Here is a 19,192-nt window from a genome sequence, read left to right as displayed (position 1 = left end):
AAAGAAGTTTTGCTGAAATCTGCTGCCTTCAGCAACCACACTCATGGGGGATTTAATCGGAAACTCCTTCTTAAAGGGACATGAGTTAGATTTTACTTTTCTCTGGAAAGTTGCAGTGCAGTTTAAAATATTCATTCAAAGGCCTTCCCTTCTCTACATATAACAAAAAGCTACATTTCAGAAAGATTTCTGAAGAGGGGCTTTTTGAGGAAGTCTGAGTGGATCAGGTTGATTAGAAACATTAGTTCTGGAACCACTGTGTTGGTTCTCTCTATATCCATTCTGGATCAAGCTAAACAATGATCCATATGGAATTAAGATTTGTACACCCACTCCAAAGAATGCAAACAACATGACTGCTTGCAAATCTCCTGGAATTTGGGAATGGTCCTGATGCTGGGCTTCCTCCCACTCACTTTCCTCAGCTCAACAACATTTTTTGGAAAGGGACCCCTGTTTTCTTTTTGATTGATTTGCTAATGGTTGTTTCCCATCCCTGTCCTCATTGGAGGAACCTTTAATTGCTCTGAACTTCCAGGAATGTTCCCTTAATGGTCCCTGGGGAAAGTCTGAAGGTATGCAGCAATGAAATAATGATGCATGCAGTGGTGTTCTGAATTTACAAATGCATACATGAAGCAATATAATAATTTTCCAGACTGTAGCACTTCTCTTAAAACATTTTAGACCAGTAGACAAGTAGCATGTTTGTTCGAACAATTGGGAAAGTATTCAAGTGCTGCCTTGGCAATTACCAATAGGCAATCCAGTAACCTAGGAAGAGGAGAGCAAGTTGGAGAAATCTGATTACTGTTACACCAAAGATGGTATTGTTTCTATTTCTGGAGGTAAGTATTTCTTGTAGATGGTTTTCTACAATTTAATAAAACTTGGACAGTTGAGGAACAAGATTGCTCTAGCCCCAAGAATGATCAAAGAAGATTATTTGGAGCCTCAGACTCTGTAAATTGCGGTGAAGTGTTTGACCTGAGTTTTGACTCAGTAAGTAAGGACTAATCAGCTTCAATGAAGGATGACAGGAGAGTCTGATAACCACATGGGCGCTATTAGTATAACTCTGGCCCCATCTTGTCTGACCATGTTGAGAACCTACAATAGTAAGTGTCAGTGGGTATGCCTAGAAAAGTCCTTTTGTCCATGAAATGAGAAATGCGTCTCCTAGCAATACAGGATTGAAACACCCCCCCCCCCCCCCGGAGCAAAACATGATACATTTTGCATTGATTGACCTGGCAAACAAATCAACCTCTGGGAACTCCTAAGTTGAAAATATTATGTGTAGGACTCTGGAGTTTAATTCCCATTCCTAATTTAGAAAGAAACATCTGCTGAGTTTGTCTGCCATTGTGTTTTATATATCTGGGAGGTAGAAAGCTGAGATGACTATGTGGCTGGTTATGTACCAGTTCTGGAGTAGTACCGCTTTGGCACAGAGAGATGGAGAACATGCACCTCCCTGACAGTTAATATAATACATGCTGCCATGTTTTCTGTCACTATCTTTACTGACTTTGGTCTGATCCGAGGTAGAAAGTGTAGGCAAGCACTTTTGATTGCTCTCAATTCCAAAACATTTATGAGAAGAAGCTGCTTTTATAGCAACCATTTGCCCAGCACCTTGTTGTGAGGTCCCCAATATGCCCCCCAACCCCAAAGTGAAGCATCTGATGTTATCAACGCAGTATGGGGAATCTGAACGAATTGAACACCTGCGTAGATCTTGGCTGGGTTCTTCCATCAGTTGGGTGAGTGTAGAACTCATTGGGGAACAGACAGTAAGCTGCCTAGATTGTGTTTGCCGGGTTTGCAAACCATGCAAAGCCTCCCTGTAGACCTCAGAGATGTAATCAAGCAAAGACACATGCAAACAAGTGTCCCAGCAGTTGAAGGCAATTGCTTACTGTAACTTGAGGACTGCCCTGAATCCTTGAGAAGAGATTTGCTAATGCGAGAAATCTGTTGGATGGTAGGTATGCTCTGCCTTTCAATGCACCCAGGGCAGCCCCTATGAAATCTAGATACTTGAGTGGAGTCAAAATGGATTTTTGAGGCTGATTTGAAGGCCCGGGCTGTGAAATAGAGACACATGATTTTTACTGACTCCAACACCTCCTGATAGGCTCTGCCCTTTATCATCCAATCATCTATGTACAGGAAAATGACTGTGCCCAAATGATGGAGGTGGCCAGCAACTACTGCCAGAATCTTTAAGAACACACTTGCTGCTGAAGATTGTTTGAAAGGAAGTACCCTGTACTGGTAGTGTTAGTTGTTGATTCAGAAATGAAGAAGCCTCCTGTGTGATGGGTGAATAGCAACATGAAAATATGCATATTGCAGGCTGAAAGTCATGAACCAATCTCCTAATTCTAACAATAGAATTATTGCTGCCAGGGTCACCATCCTGAATTTTTGCTGTTTTGCATATCTGTTTAGCAACATGAGGTCTAAAATTGGCCCCCCTGAAAATGAGAGATGCTACGTCCAAAGATGTTGCAGCTGCAAAGTCCCATTGACTGGATTGTTGAGATTCTCAATCAAGCCATCAAAATCGTCACTTGGAGAATGTGGATGGTTGACAAGATGTAGTTGTAGCTGATGGGGGGTTATTTTTTGAGTACCTTGATCTCTTATCTGGGGGTTCAGAGGGTCTATAGCAGGTTGAATATGGGGCTGGGCATGTTCTTTGTGCCATCTGAGATCTACTAAATCTTCTCTTATTTACAGGAGTATAGATTCAAAGGAATCTCAGCATGGCCCTCAAGTCCTTTAAAGTGTGTCAATAGGCATCCGTCAAGTCCACAAAGAGCTTGGAAGTATCAATGGGGAGGTCTTCAACGGTACTTTGGACTTCTCTTGGAAAGCCTGACATCTGCAGCCAGGACGTTCTTCTCATGACCACTACAGTGGATATAGATTGTGCTAAAGAATCTGCCAGATCTAAGGAGGCCTGGAGTGATGTCTTTGCTAGAAGCTGACCCTCTTGAACAATGGCTTTAAACTGATCATGATGTTCCTCTGGCAGATGCTCGATAAAAGAATTAAATTTCTTGTAATTAAGGTAGGTGTATTTGGCCATGAGTGCCTGACAATTCGCTATTCTAAATGGCAGTGTGGCTGAACCGTAAGGTTTGTGGCCAAAAATATCGAGCCCCTTATGGTCCTTGCTGTATAGGGTGAACTTAGAGCTATGTTTCCTGCCTCTTTCATTAATGGCCTCTCATACTGGGGAGTTTGCTGATGGATGAGAGATTAGAAACTCTGATTCTTTGTCAAGAGCATAATACTTTTTTATCCATTCTCTTTCAGGTAGGTGATGTCATACCTGGGGTTTCCCGGTCTTAGTGGGCTCCATAAGAGCTTCATTCACTGGAATGGCAATTCTCATCAGTGATGAGGTGTGTAACATATCTAGGACAATGGTACTCAAACTTTTCCAGTTGTGCCTTCCCTCTTACCGTTAATGGAATCTGTCCGTGCTCTCCTGCCCCATTACTGCACAGCCAAGGCTTCCTCAGCAGCAGACTCTGGGCTGAAGGCAGAGCTGGGGGTAGAACTGGGGATGAGGCAGAAGCTGGGGTTAGAGGCAGAACTGGTCTGCAGGCAGAGAGGGAATGAGGGTGGAGCTGGGCAGGAGACAGAGCAGGTTTGGGAGTGGAGTGGGACTGGGGTTGGATCTGGCCTGGAGGTGGAGCTGGACTTGAAGCCGAGCAGGACTGGGAGCGGAATGGGGTTGGATGCAGAACTGGTCTGGGGGCGGAGCAGGGCTCAAAGCATGGTGCTCCCTCCCCGCTCCTCCTGGGGGCTGGCCCCGGCCTGGAGGCAGAGCAGGACTGAAGGTGAATGGGGTTGGGGGAGGAGTGAGGCTGGGGGCAGAGCTGGTCTGAGAGTGGAGTGGGGCTGGAAGCTTGGTGCTCCCTCCCTGCTCCTTGTGGGGGCTGGCCCAGACCCCACCACACATTCTTTTGAATGCTCCTCCACAACCCATGGGGGGCATGCCCCATAGTTTGGGGAGCACTGATCTAGGAGTTTATGATGGGACTTCTGAACTGCCTCTAAGGGAAACTGATGCATGCCAGCAATTCGTTTCATCAGTGTCTGAAACTGTCTGAAGTCATCTGCCATAGAAGGTGGTGGAGGCATAACAGCTTCATCAGAAAAATATTCATAAAATATGTCACCTCCTTGTCTGCCCTTACTTCTTGCTTCTCAAAGGTCTTTTCTCTGGCATGGATGGTGGTAAAGGGGGCTAAGGAGGATGGGTCCTTCTCTGTTCCCTCCAGTGGTGTGAAGATCTCATTATGAATTGCTAATGACAGAATGTCCATGGATCCCAACAAGGCCCTTAGGAGGATCCAAAGGCAGAGGTGGAGGCATCCATTGTGTTCCTGCCAGGACGGTGTCATTTGTGGTCTATCATCTTCTAAAACATCAGTGGAGGAGGGACAGCCACGTGTTCTAGAACAGAGAGGGGAACACTGCACCGAGAACACTGCATGGTCTGAATGGTCACTGCTACCAAAAATCTCTGATTAAACGCACAAGGTTCAAGCGCACCTGAAGTGGAGCACCACAGGGACACTACTCAAAGAAGAATCAGGACTCCCATTTATCTTCTTGTAAACATTTGACGGTACAACTCTGGCTTCAAGATCAACACTAAATGGTGATGAAATCAGTCTTATGTTCAGGATTCTAATTCTGCCTGAGTTCACCTTTTGAAGAGTATTCGGTCATGACCCACAATGACATTTCATAATAAGTGAGAGAAAGTGGTCCTAATTCTCTCTGGAATTTCCTGTCTGTAGAGGGAAATATAGTACGGCATAATACCATAAACAGTGTATAATATTAACAAAGCAGGAAAAGTGGGTGGGTGAAGAAAATATAAGGAGAATAATTAGCAGGTACTATCGGAGGAAAGGGACCCAATCTACATACTGTACTGTATTTTTAAGGCATACATTTTCAACTTTAAATGAGGAACAGAAAAAACAATGTATTGAGAGAATTGACGTACATATTAAAGCCAAAGTTAACCACAATGAAAGAGAAACTCAAACTAAACATTCCCCATACTGTATATGTTTGTACAAAGGAAACTGGCTTGTCTGTTGAAATTAAATAAGTTGCAAAGAGCCAAATCACAGCTTCAGAAAAATTCAGTGGACGGCAAAAAAAAAAAAGTGGAATTTCCATTAAAATGGCAAAACTTTTTAGGGGAGAGGACGCTGATCGTAAAAGGCACAGTCACTGCTTCCTCTGATTCCACGGAATCTCCTTTTTTATCTTTAGAGCTCTGTAGGAGGTAAAAGAAAGGGAAATTGTCCAGGGTAAATGTTATTCTGTGGCAGCAACCTCTTCAAGCCTGCAGGGATTTCCCAGGATAAGGAAAATGCAGACCCTATTAGCACTATCTGAAACAATTTCCTCCTCTGTGAGCGGAAGTGTCTCCTTAGGGGAACTGGTAGGGGAACAAGTATGGGTAAGAACCTCTGGGATATGGGGGAATAGGCAATGGGACTCAGTGGAAATTCCCCAACCCTCCACAGGTGTCCTGAGATCATTAGGCTGAGTTTGGAGGGCTATGCTCCCTACTCACTCTGCAGTGGGGAGAAGTAAAGCCCATGTGCAATCAGGATGAGCTATGGGAAACTTAGTGAAATAAATCTTGCAGATTTTCCTGGCTGCTACCCAGTTTGCTCCGCTGCAGGGCCCATATGCAGTACTTAGATAGCATATAGGTTCTGAAGGACTGGCATCCAGTTTGTTGCCATAGCTGCTGTTGCAGGTGTCAGCCAGGGAGTAATAAGATGAAATACAGAAAAGGAAAATGGAAGTGGCTAGGAATTCTACAGCAGAGTGTAGTGAGCGATAGTAGCCACAGATTCTCTCAGTAAACCGAGTACATTCTCCTATGACAGCAAAGCTACTGATGAAACTGTTCTATGAGCAGCGTAGTAGTATTGTGAGGGTGACATGAATCATCCCTGCTTTAAAAATTGAAGTGATATCACCAGCCAAAGCAGTCTCAACAACTACAAGTACAGTAGCTGGAATTGTTTAACCCCAATCTTTATGGTAGGCCTTAGTCGTGCCACTATATTTCTTTTTATGCAACTGGTTTTAAAGGAAAAACACCTGCAAAACATGCACTGGCCATCATGTGGGTACGCGCATTGCTGCCTTTTTAACTGAGAAGTGATAAACTGTCATAGTGGTTTAAGGAAATTCGTTTTGTAAGGACATTAGTTCTCTCCAGGCAGTTGCTGTGAAGTTATGATTGTCCATGGTGTACAGCACAGAAACAATATATATATTGTTATATATATATATCTATAGTGTGAACACTTGGCTGTTGTCCTCCTACAGCTTGGAAGGACACTGCGGGCACCATGTACAATGCAATTCCCATTGTCGCTGACTTTCTGTCAGCCAGAGCCCTAAGTCAGGATCTGCTCTAGCTCCCATCCCCATAAATCACAGAATGAATCTGAAATGAAGTCAGTTCTTTCCTTCTGTTGATCTCAAAGCACTTTAGAAAGGCAGGTAAGTATCATCATCCCCACTTTGCAGATGGGAAGCTGAACTGCAGTCAGGTGAATGACTTGCCTCAGATCAAACAGCAGATTAATGGGAGAAACAGAAATAGAACCAAGGTCACCTGACCTTTAAGCCAATATGCTATCTCACTGGGCCACACTGCTTCCTGTAATAAAACACCAACTCATTATCAGTATTGCAAACACTTTATAAACTTATTTTATTCGATAGCTGAGCCGGTCATTCTTCAGTTGTTTTTAAGGGCCTGGAAACATATTGGAAAGTGACTCGCCTTTTACCACACTATTGTCAGTTGCCCATATCTAAACTTGGATTTAGACTGGAATACAGGCAAGTGTTTGTTGTTGAGTCCCATCCCCTCCTAAGCCTGAGCCTTTGAAAGACTGATTGAGTTCTCTGGTTACCACTGGGTGTAGACAGACATTTTTGCAAATGTTTGTGTCATCTGCAGAACACTGTGTGGGAGTTTAACTTGAAAGTTTTTTGCTATAGTCACGTAAACAATACCCTCTCTAGAATATTCCCAGTTCAACTATTGACCTTTTGATTGCATGAGTATAGCATTTGCATGGATATGGCAATCAGACCTAATTATACAGCATTAAAAAAAGTCAGACACTTTTTGGTCTTGTCCACGTACAGAAATTTACTGTGCTAAGAAATAGGTGATCATCCTAGTATGCTTGTAAAATGCGTCACATGGTTTACCTGTGTGCCAAATACCAGCTGGATGAGACTTGCTTTCAGCAAGAGCTAAATACTGATTTAGCTGGCGCCATTTCATCCTGCACCCATTTAATGTCAATGTGAGATGAACTAACGAACCCAGACTAAAATGGTTCCAGAAGTCCTTCTGCTACTGCCCCATAATGGCCTTTTCAAATCGCCCCAAATCCTTGTTTTTGGGAGCTGTGCATGTGAGATTAGTAGTCAGAGAGCAGCTGAAAACATTTAGAACAGTACTAGTATGGGCACAGAGCAAAACTATAACAGATCAGAAGAAAAGCAAGCATGGTGAGGGTAGACCCTCCAAAGCAATGCAGGCAGTCTAAAAATCCACACGATCTGTCCTCTTGTCTCTAAACGCACCAAGGGGTTAAAAATGCATCTCAAAGCTATGACTACTGTCTAAAAGGGATGAAGGGATAGTAATTACTTTAGTTATTTGTGTTTATCTTGGCTTTAGTCCATTTAAGAAATATATGCTTTCAACTTCATCTCCACCACTCACCAAAATGAAGATGCTGCAGACTTCAGTTATCACACACTCTCTTTCTCTCTCCTGGCTCCTTAAATACGAAATGGACACAGCTTACATCTCAGGCTGCATTAACTGTTGCACAGAGAGGCTCTTCATTGTAGATTCCCCTTCCCTCCCTCTCCCCCCCCCCCCAACAACCTTTAAAGCAGGTCTCTGGGACCAGCAGCCAAGAATGGAGCCCTGCTGATGGTGGGGGAGAGGTGTGGAGGAGAGACAGGGATGCACTAGTCCTCTGGGCCTGTGATCTGTGTGGCTGTTGGAGGATTTGAGACTTCTGTGGGCAAAGCCCTCTGTTTGTTCAGAGATTAGTGAGGGGGCGGGAAAGATAAGCCCCACCCTTGGACAGAATGACCCCATGCCTTCACACATGGGACAAGAAACTCCATGACTTTTTCTCTGTAGGGGAAGGATCTTGCCCACACTTCTTACTCAGGCAAAGCTGCCATTAAAGCCAGTGGGAGTTTTGCCTGAGTAAAAACTGAGGGCCTGATTCTGTTCTGTCACTGGTTTTATGCCAATATAATTCTACTGTTTTCAGTGGAATTACTTGTAATTTGAACCAGTATAAGTGGTGAGAATCAGGCCCAATGGCATTAAAACTCTTGTGAGATACAAAACAGAACCTAAGTAAGAAACGGTGCCGTACAAAGCTTCTTCATGAACACTGAGTTTTCCCTAACTTCAGTAGAGTTTTGAAGATGAAATTTTTCAAAGTAAAAAAAAATAAAAGGAGAAGCAGCAGGGGAAGTATATGGGAATTACGGTATCAAACAGAGTTTTGCCTAGCAACTGCTGTACACAGAGACTATTAAAACAGATGTTTTAACAGGAAGATCTTCATCAATTGCAGCTTTACAAACCTGCACTCAGCAGTGGCCTTGAAAAAGAAGCTAATTCTGGAAAGTAACTTTTCAAACAAAAATTCAACTTAGAAGTACATGTACAAGGTAGCAAAGAGTGAATTGTGGATTTCTTCCCCATGCAGGCCTTTTTTTGTTGTTGGAGGCTTCTTAAAGAAGTCTTTGGTATGTCTGGATACTAATTGTTGAGTTGTCTAGACGGTGATGATATTATTCCCAAGTTATGCACAGATACTCACTTTGTCACTGTTTCCAGTGCTGCCTACACATATTGCTTCACTGAATACTGTTGACATGTGCAAAAGCTCCCTAGATATTTATTTTTCTCATTTAGGCAGAGATACAGCATGTTTCATAAAACCAGTATGCACTGAACCATTTCTAATGCATGAAATACAGGGTGGATGTGACTGTAGGAATAACAAAAGAGGTAGGAGGCATTATGAGCATGATTCTGACTTTGATGGAATTATGCCAGTGTAACTGAGAAAAGAACTGGGTCTTGTGAGTCTTCCTGGCCAATAGGGCAATAACATGCAATATCCCACCTCCTCTAAATCCAAGCTATTGTGTTAGCTATCTCCACAGTTTGTACATTACTGAGAAACCACTTAGTTTGCTAAGTAGGACTTTAGTAGTGCAAAGTTTTGTGCTGTCCCATTGGGGAAATTTTCAACGTCACAAGTGGTTAAGGGACTAGCCTGGTACTTGGGAGAGCCAGGTTCAATTCCCTGCTCTAGTACAGACTCCCTGTGTCACCTTCAGCAAATCACTTAGGCCCAGATTCTCAGTGGTATTAAGGTGTGTAATGCCCATTGATTTCAGTGGGCACCTAAATACATTTAAGGATTTGGGCCTTGGTCTGTCTGTATCTCAGTTCTACTTCTGGAAAACGGGGATAACAGCATTTTCCTACCTCACTGGGGAGTTGTGAGGATAAATACATTAAAGATTGTGAGGTACTCAGTTGCTGCAGTAATTGGTATGTAATGAAGAGCTGGATAAGTACCTTAGATAAAGCTATGAGGGGGTGCATTTCACTCCAGTGATAAGATAGCGAATATTTTTAAAGTAACTCTGTTGCGAGTGAACATTTCAATAGCTCCACCCAAATGGAGTTGTATCAGGATTATTATCTTCCATAGATATTTTCCCCCTAAGCTTAGTGCTACCAGACTTGCAGTAGTTTTTCACATTTCACCTGATTACTGAGGTTTCCTTTGTTTGGTGACCTTTTTATATTTATCTATGCAGCCAGTAAAGAGTTAGTTATAAAGGATTATTTATTTAATAGATCTATATGATAGGTATACCATCTTAAGAAGGGACAGGGGAGATGAGGGACAGGTTGTTATCATTTAGGTCAGTACTTGGACAGATATTATTTCAAAGTCTACTGGATGTCTGCTCACTTTAAGTGTCTTCATTTTTCCAAAATAAGGTTGGCCTTAGATCTCAAGGAGAGGGATCCTGATGGACAGTAAAATAAATTATGACTTCTATTTTGTAGTAATAGTATAAAATAGGCATAGTAAAAAGTCTGAGAACTTTTTAACTGAGCACTATGTATTAATTCAGTAAGAATCCATATGATTTAAATGGTCACAGAGATCACGGTTTAGTGACACACACCGGAATGCCACAATCCTGCAAACACGTATGCACTTGTGTACCTTTACTCTCACAAACAGTTGCATTTGACAGAGCATGCCTGCCATACCCTCCACTTCTACCAAGGACACACAGATCGTGTTGAGACCTTCTTGCTTGTAAACAGTAGTGTGTACTTTATTTACAGCATCTCAGTCCCTCCACCAGCACATATCAGTGCCTGTGCCTCCACACAGGAGCGGGGCTGAGGTGTCTCTACTCTGAGCACTCATCTTGTCAGGCTCTCCTAGTCCCTGCCAGCCCCCTCCCTACCATTCTGTGCCCTTTTAAAATCATTTGCCTATTCATGAGCTAATTATCTCATTAACTTCCTAACCCTGGTCTGGCCTGGTAATCAGGCACACCCCTAGCCAATTAGGTCTTCTCTGGTGAACCTAATTAGTGCTAATAGTGACCAGAGTGTTGGCTCAAGCCTCACCTCCCGGCACTGTCACATCCAATTGAAGTTGCACACGTGTGTGTTTGAAGGACCAGTGTCCAGTTTTGAGGTACTCAGCAAGTACGGTCTGCAGTAAGCACACAAACAGAAAATGGCTGTGGGTTAATTTAAAGGATGAGCCCTTCGAAACAGACCTCTGCAAACCATGGATTTTTTGAGCTGCTGACACTTCCAAATTTATTTTTAAAAATTGTTACATGCTGACCAGAAAATGAAATGTTTCTGTTTTCAGCAAAATCAAAAAGTAAAAAAATAATAATTTCAAACTTTTTATTCTTTTTCATATTTTCTGTTAAAATTAAAAAGGCAACTTCACCGTGAGTCATTCTGAATCAAAAGTTGGACATGAATTCACGAATTGTTTCAGTTGACCTGAATCAGCATTTTTCATCAAAAAAAGAGTTTCAGCTGAAAAATTTCTCCCAGCTCTACTTAAAAGTGATTCCAAACTTTAAATGGCTGAACACCCAAATAAACAGGATTAGAGAGCATTTCAGAAAGTTCTTTTAATCTATTTTGTAGCTCCACAAAGGAAGTCATAGGAGCATTGGCTGTGCTGGGATATGACACTTGCACTAAGCTAGTAAGTCCGTCATTCTGATGCATCATCATTTCCAGTGAGAAAGAAATTGCAGGACAAATCCCACTCAGTTATAACCGTACAACATCACTATGTTCAAATTATTCTCTCAGAGCCTGTTTCTCCTCTGCTTTGCTCCTTGCATAGTCATTTTACACCTGTCCAAAAGGCTACCCAGAGGACCAGGCAGTGGAGAACTTGGTCCTCAGTGATGCTTGTGCAACCTCAGGGCCTGGAATGAGCTGGAGGCATGGCTGATTGGAACTTTGTAAATAATTCTGTTCGTGAAGCACAGGAAAGAACAGAATCCAACTCATCCTCCCTGAGCTGTGCTGGCTAACTGAAGTTACATAAAGAAATCAGTAAACATATTTTTGTTACTAAGAGGTAGATATAACTCTAGATATAAAAAAGGAGCAGATTTGTTGAGTTAAAAGGTGATGTTTTTCTTTTTCAGAGTAGAGCTCCACTTTAAGAACTCAGAAAAACATGGGTTCTAAAAGATAGAAAGTGAGAACTTCAGCCAGGCTTTAATTACAGAAGTGATTGCTTTGTTGTTGTTCTAAAAACACAGAAAAATGACCATCTGCCTCTCTTTTTAAAAAAGCAGAAATTGATATTTTTCTCCATTTGAGTGACAAAGATTTTTTTCATAATTAGCTGCCACAGGAGCATTAAGTCACATCCTGTTCAGGGCCTTGAGCTGCAGTTAAAAACGGAATCATGAGATCCACTTTACTAAGATTCTCCCTATTTTTATGTGGGATTTTTTTTCTTATTTTCATTTCCCCTTTTCCCTTGCTATTTCCTTCCCTAAGCCAAGCATGCAAAGGTTGGTACTTGATATTGGAAGAGCATAGCCATGTGCTTCTGCTATTTCTAGTGCTGTTCTCTGCAAGCTAGAATGTGGCATGTCCTTGATGGCAGCAAAAGGGAGAGGCAATGACTCTCTGGTTAAAGCCATGTTGGAAGCTGAATAAAGCTGATGGTATGATTAGCATGAGTTGTGGGTCCATCAGAAATAGAGTCGCTTAGTCATGAAGTTTGGCCACAAGGGATGGGTTATAAATTGCATCATCACCAAATTAAGAAGATGAAAATTAATCACTGAAAGGCTGGCTGGCCTACTGGACAGGGACCTGGACTGGGCTTAGGTTTCTAGCTCTACCATTGACCTTAGGCAAATCACTTCACATCTCTGTGCCCCTGCTTCTCCTCCCATGTTTGTCTGTCCTGCCTGCTTAGACTGTAAACTTTTCAGAGAGACTGTATGTGAGGAAAGTAAGGCATAGAGGGCTTCAGGCACAAATCTGACTAGCTTCTCTGTGGGTGTGGAGGCTCCCCAGGCAGAGGTACCCACTGCAGGATGTAGGGAGCTCCCAGGGGAAGTGTCCCCACTTCCCAGTGAAAGTTCAGCTTCTCTGGGCCACCCTGTGCCGCCCATAAGGGACAGGAGAGGTCAGGACATGTGGGGTGGAACTGAAGAAGCCATTCCCACGTGGGTTCTCACATAATCTCCATACTGGCACTGGCATCCCTTCTATATATCTAAGTAGTTGGGCTGCAGGCTGGGCTCTGGATTTTAGCCTGATTCATTCTAAAGCACACAAAGTTTGCTGACAGGCCCAGGAATGAAGCCCAGGATTCCTGGCACACGGTCCCCTGCCTATCCAGTAGACCACGCTCCTTCCCATGTGACTGGCATGAGGTAGGTATCCTTGGGATGGCCTAATAGATCTTTTTAATAGCCTTACATCTTCTCTTACGGGAACCTTTATTGCATCCTGGATAGCTACTTTCCCATCTTCTAGATTGAGGGTGGCGCTGGCTATGGCTGACTCCTCAGCCCCTCTCCCTCCAATACTGTGACTTTTGTGAAGAGAGTGGTTAAGGTAAGCTATAGGTGGGTTCGGGACAAAGTGTACATAATTTGTCATGAGTTTCTCGGTAAAATGTGTTATTTTGAATGTACGTGCACTCAAATCATTAGGGAGGCACATTTTAAAAAATCCAAATACCTTTTCACTGATATATTATTTAGTGGAGCAAACATATAACCCCCCTGCCATCCACTACCAACAAAATAATCACAAATCTTTTCCTTTAGGCTTTTTGCAGATAATATCTTACTTAAGCAATAATGACCAAAAGGTTAGGGCACTTCCTGGCAATTAATGACTGGCTGGAGGGCTCATGGCAAGGCTGTGGGCCCTTAACCCACCAGTCATTAATTGCCACAAATTGCCTGACCCAGAGTTCACTATTTCTGTTAGACACCAGAAAAAGATAGAAATAAAAAAGTATTTTATATATGTTTAACTGCCCATTACCTCAGATATGAGTCCCAAGTGTCCTCTCACTTATGATAGTCTGACTTTGGTGTAACTCCGCTGAAGTCAATGGAGTTACTCCACGTCGATGTGAGGGGAGAATCAGAAACATTAATCCCCAATTCACCGTTATCCTGCACACACTGTAGGTTAGTGATGCAAAGTGAGTGTAAGATGCCACCATTCTGACCCAATGGGGTTTTTACACTCGCTTTGCACTGATGTAAATGACTACACTAGAAGCAGGGCAATGGTGAATTGGACCCATGAATAGTGTCTGGTTTGGGCCCCACTCCTATACATTCAAACACTGGTGTCCAGCTGCATGGGTCTTCTAGCAGAATCAGGGCTTTGGTCTTGTCCATGCAGTTAAAGAAAGCAACAGGAAAGCAAGACTTCATTTGTACCAATCCATTAAGTTCATAAACTGTAGTCAAAATAATGAGAGCTAGCCAAATACGAAAAAGGATTTGCAAATATGTTCACAAATAAGCTGATGAGTTTACTGTTAAAGCTCCTGCGATTACAGCTGGAAAAAAAGGGAAACAGTAAAATATAGAAATAAAAGAAAAAAGCTTTTTTTAAGGGCCTTTCCTTTTAGTAAGGTATGAATTTATCTAACAGAAGTTAGTAAAATTATTTTTTTTAAATAGAATTGAATACAGTTGTCTAATCTGCTAAATCAGGAAATTTGTTCCAGAATTACCTGCATTTCTTTTTTAAAATGGTGGCTTCAAGGAAAATAGGCAGCTGTCTCTTTATCACAGAAGACAGTAAATGCGTCAAACATTCAATGTAATCACAGTATAATAGATTAGAACTGCTTTTTGAAGTGTAATATGGACTGCTGCCATTTTTTGCTGATGAAAATTTATATATAAGCAAAACTTTGGAGGCCATTCAAAACTGACATCTTGGATCCAGTGTTGCTCCCATTGAAGCCAATGAGAGTTTTGCCTTTGAGTTCAGTGAGACCAGGATCGAGACCCTTTTCAGTAATTACTGTTTTGGTATGGGGTTGGCAAATTAGGGTAGGGCTAGAGGAGGAGATTGTTTGAATGCTAATCATATTTTCCAAATGTTTTAAGAATAATTATATCAACAGATCCCTCAGGCTAGAGTTAAACTCTTGTGGTTGAAATCAATTGGCTGTTGTGTGACTAGTCTGTTCCTTCTAGATAGCCATGTATGCAAAGGTATTTTTATACCATAATTCATTTTTTACAGTGGTTTATTTTGTGGTTGAGCTTACTCAGCTTCAAAGAGTGAAGGAGACTTTTTGTACAGTTGACCCTTCTTTCGCCTCTCTCTTTTAAATACTGGAAAAAATAGAGCAGAATGAAGCAGGGTTGCTCAGAATCGGCAGAATGCATAGGCAGAGATAGATTAAATGTAAATTAAATAATAGATTAAATGTAAAACAAAACTAGCATGAATGTTAAGGTTACAAGATCAAGCACTCCAAAAATCAGGAAATTCCAGATGTTATGCTCCTGGAAATGTTAAAATAATCCATGTTGCATACTGTATATGTTTCATGCCATTCATGAACAAGAAACACTGAATACATGAATATTTACATTTAGCAGGGGAAGAAAAACAGAAAAGATTTCACACATGGAACATGTCCAAAATAATGTTATTGGATCAAAACTGAATTTTTGGATTTTCTTGAATTTCTTCTTAATCTCACATTAAAGTTGTATAACTGCTAGCGAGATATTGTTTTTTTTTTATTATGTTATTTTAAGTCTATCTAAAGAGGTGTGATTTGACTCTTTAAAAACTGCAATATGTGGGTTTTTAATGTTCTCTGAGAACAGAAAGTGAAGGGATTATGCTCAAAGTCTTCAAAAATATTTTCCTTCAGACAAAAACAAGGGATCAAAGATTTCAGTCCACACAGTGGAAGTTATGTCTATGAAAACAGGGAATTATAATGGAATCTGTTTTAACGATCTTAAACTAAACTGAGGGAGACCTGGTGAGTAGCTGGTTCCTTCCTGACCAAAATGAAAGTATTTGTAAAAAAAATTCATTTGATCAAAAATTTTTAAAGGTTTTGGTAAAACCTTTGGGTTGTCCTTTTCTTTTAAAACAATGAAAAGTTTTCTTGGGAAACTTTGAAAAAACGCTACATTTTAAAAAAGATTTCCTTCCAAAACCCAGTCATTTTTTCAACCAGCTCTATTATTTATAGGTATTTATGCCTCATCACTGTAGTGACAGAATGCTTAGATTTTCTACTTATCTAATACCATTCAAAGTCACCTTTATGTGACGCTGAGATTCTGTTTTTACATATGAAATTTTTATCATCCTTTGTGCTGAAAAAAATGCTGAATATAAGTTTTCTTTTCCAATGAAAGCACTTACCATCACTGACTATACTCCTTTTCACTAGAACCTAAAAAGCTACCTTTCGCCCGTAAAAGGAATGCTCAAGTCGTTAAGACTCTTTTCAAGAAAAAAAAATGTTACGTATCAAATACACTAATGATGTAAGCAACACCACACACATTGACAAGTTGATGGGACTGTTCAAGGACGTGAAATCTGTATTGCTTCTTCACTCTTCTACTTTTCCTGGTCAAAACATTCAATGCTAATAAGTATCAAGCCATATTCGCTCTGATATTCTAGATGAGCGATAACCTACCATTGCAAATGGCCTATCACATTTTATTCCTACCATTTCTGAGACTAGGGATCGCTTATTGTGGGGGGAAAAACATGCAGATGAATCCACTATACACTCTGTGAGCCCCAGCCTCTTACGGGAAGAGAAAATAAATCCAAATAAAACTTATAGGTGCTTCACGCAAAGTCAGCTGCTTGTTTTGTTTAGCTTGCAAAATGGATGCAAATATCAACCTTCCCTTTGCAATAGAGATGTTTATGTTGCAAACGGCACGTTTTCATTCCATAGTGCGGCTTCCCACTGCCACCACAAACTGTGGCATTATGTCTGTCAGTGATGGCCTCTTGGACTGTAATTACAGTGTGTAGGGTTTTTTTCTTCCCACACCGCCAGTGTTATTATACTCTATTGGTTTGTGGTTTCCCAAGTGAAACTTTAGCTACCTACTGGTTAAAAGTTGCGCATTTTAATGAAGTATATTTGTCACAGATTGCTTACATTTGTGGGAGTGAAAAATATTACAACATTTGCAGCAAAATCAACATTAATATATGTGAATCGTTTCCTATCCTTCTCCATCGGCAAGATGTTAGTGGAGCTGAAATGTGAAAGTTACTTCTGAAAACAGTCTCTGGATACACAGCTATAATTTTCAAAACGTTGCAAGCAACTTATTTATAAATTATCTGGAAAAAGGGGGTAAACAGTGCATGGTAAAGTTCGAGGATGATACAAAATTACTCAAGATAGTTAACTCCAAAGTTGACTGTGAAGAATTACAATGAGAATTCACAAAACTGAGTGACTGGGCAACAAAACGGCAGATGAAATTCAATGTTGATAAATGCAAAGTAAGGCACACTGGAAAAAATAATTCCAATTATACATACAAAATGATAGGGTCTAAATTGCTGTTACCACTCAAGAAAGAGATCCTGGAGTCAACAAGGATAGTTTTCTGAAAACATCCACTCAATGTGCAGCAGCAGTCAAAAAAGCGAACAGAATGTTAGGAACCAGTAGGAAAGGGGCAGATAATAATACAGAGAATATCATAATGCCTCTATATAAATCTGTGGCATGCCCACACTTTGAATACCAGATGCTGTTCTGGTCACCCCGTCTCAAAAAGATATATTAGAATTGGAAAAGGTACAGAGGACAACAAAAATAATTAGGGGTATGGAATAACTTCCATATGAGCAGAAATTAAAACCATTGGGGCTGTTCAGAAAAGAGACTTGTGTATTTGCACATGTCAAAACGATGACTTTCATGCATTGTGAGGAAGGACGGTCTTGTGATTAAACCAGCAAACTAGAACTCTGGCAACCAGAGTTCTGTTGTCAGCACTCCTACCAATGCCTTCTTTGACTTTGAGCAAAGCACTTAATTGCTCCGTGCCTCAGTTCCCCATCTGTTAAAAGCTAGAGTAATACTTCTCTTGTTGACCTTGTCTAATTTAGATTGTAAATTCTTTTCGGCAGGGACAGTCTTACAATCTGTAGGTACAGATCCTAGCACTACTGGGCCCTGGTGGTGGGTGGCAGCTTTAGCAGGTACAACTGACAGACAAATATAATAATAATGCAACTGCATTTATGAGAGGATATCAACAATGTTTCCAAACTGGATGCACGTGCACAGTCACATGTCCTAAAGTTGTTCTGTGCCTCTCAAAAATGAGTGCTACTATGAATGTAAGAGTACAACAGCAATCTTGTTTTTAATTTTGCCATTATGTAGATGGCTCCCATTTGATCTGGCCAATTTTAGATGAATACAAATCTCAACTAAGGCAAAACAGATGTATTAACTATGTAGACATTATAGCAAGGATATTTGAAACTAGGGATGTGTGAGCTTATTTTATATTTGCCTAATTCCAAACCCACTCGGGAACCCTGGGCTCATTTTTTGATTCAAAATGAATGGGTTTGCATATCACTTAGGATAGACAGAATAAAGTTAAACCTACAGACACCACATGATTTGCCCATGCATGCCTGTAATCACTCATTTTAGCTGCAAAACTGACTATAGCCAGAGCCAGTCCTAGGATTAGGCAAGCAGGGCAATTGCCCTGGGTGCCAACTTCCAGGGGGAGCTGTACTGTGCTTTTTCTTTTCTTTTCTTTTCTTTTCTTTTCTTTTCTTTTCTTTTCTTTGCTCAGCCACTTGGTACGGGGTGCTAGCACCTTAGATTAAAAGGAGAATTCCTAAAAATAACAGGGGAAAACTCCCCTGATACAGTGTCTTGGAATACTCTCAATATCAGAGAATTGTATCATAAAACCACTGAATTTAGCAATGGAGAAGACCTGTTAAGTCACTTAGACCTTCTGGACTAATCTATCTAGGCTAGTCCAATAATTCCTTTTTGGTCTTTGCATACAACCAAAATGCCATTCTGTGTCTCTGGAGAAAAAAGATTTGAGAAGTCAAACACACAAGAGCCACAAGTCAGTGAAAATGAATGGCCAGATCCCCACTGTTATAAACTGGCAAAACTCCATTGTCTCCAGTTGCTTTTTTTTATTTTATTTTGTTTTTGTTGTTTTCCATTTTACACCAGCTGAGGCTCTGGCCATCATTTAGCAAATTAATCTAGGTGTTACCCTGAACCGTAGCCTAGCTAGGGCGGGAGTGAGGCAGCGGCCGCTCCCCCACTGAGCAGAATGGTGCCTTTTTAATTACTTGGCGCCTTTAAAATTTTTATTCACCTGGCGGGGACAGGTCTTTGGCGACAGGTCAGGGGGAGCGGAGATAAAAAAAGGCATCTTCAGCAACACTTCAGCATCAAGTCCTTCACTCGCTCCGGTCTTC

The sequence above is a fragment of the Lepidochelys kempii genome, chromosome 1, assembly GCF_965140285.1.
Source record: "Lepidochelys kempii isolate rLepKem1 chromosome 1, rLepKem1.hap1, whole genome shotgun sequence".
Classification (NCBI taxonomy): domain Eukaryota; kingdom Metazoa; phylum Chordata; order Testudines; family Cheloniidae; genus Lepidochelys; species Lepidochelys kempii.
Note: the sequence above shows the minus strand (reverse complement) of the source record.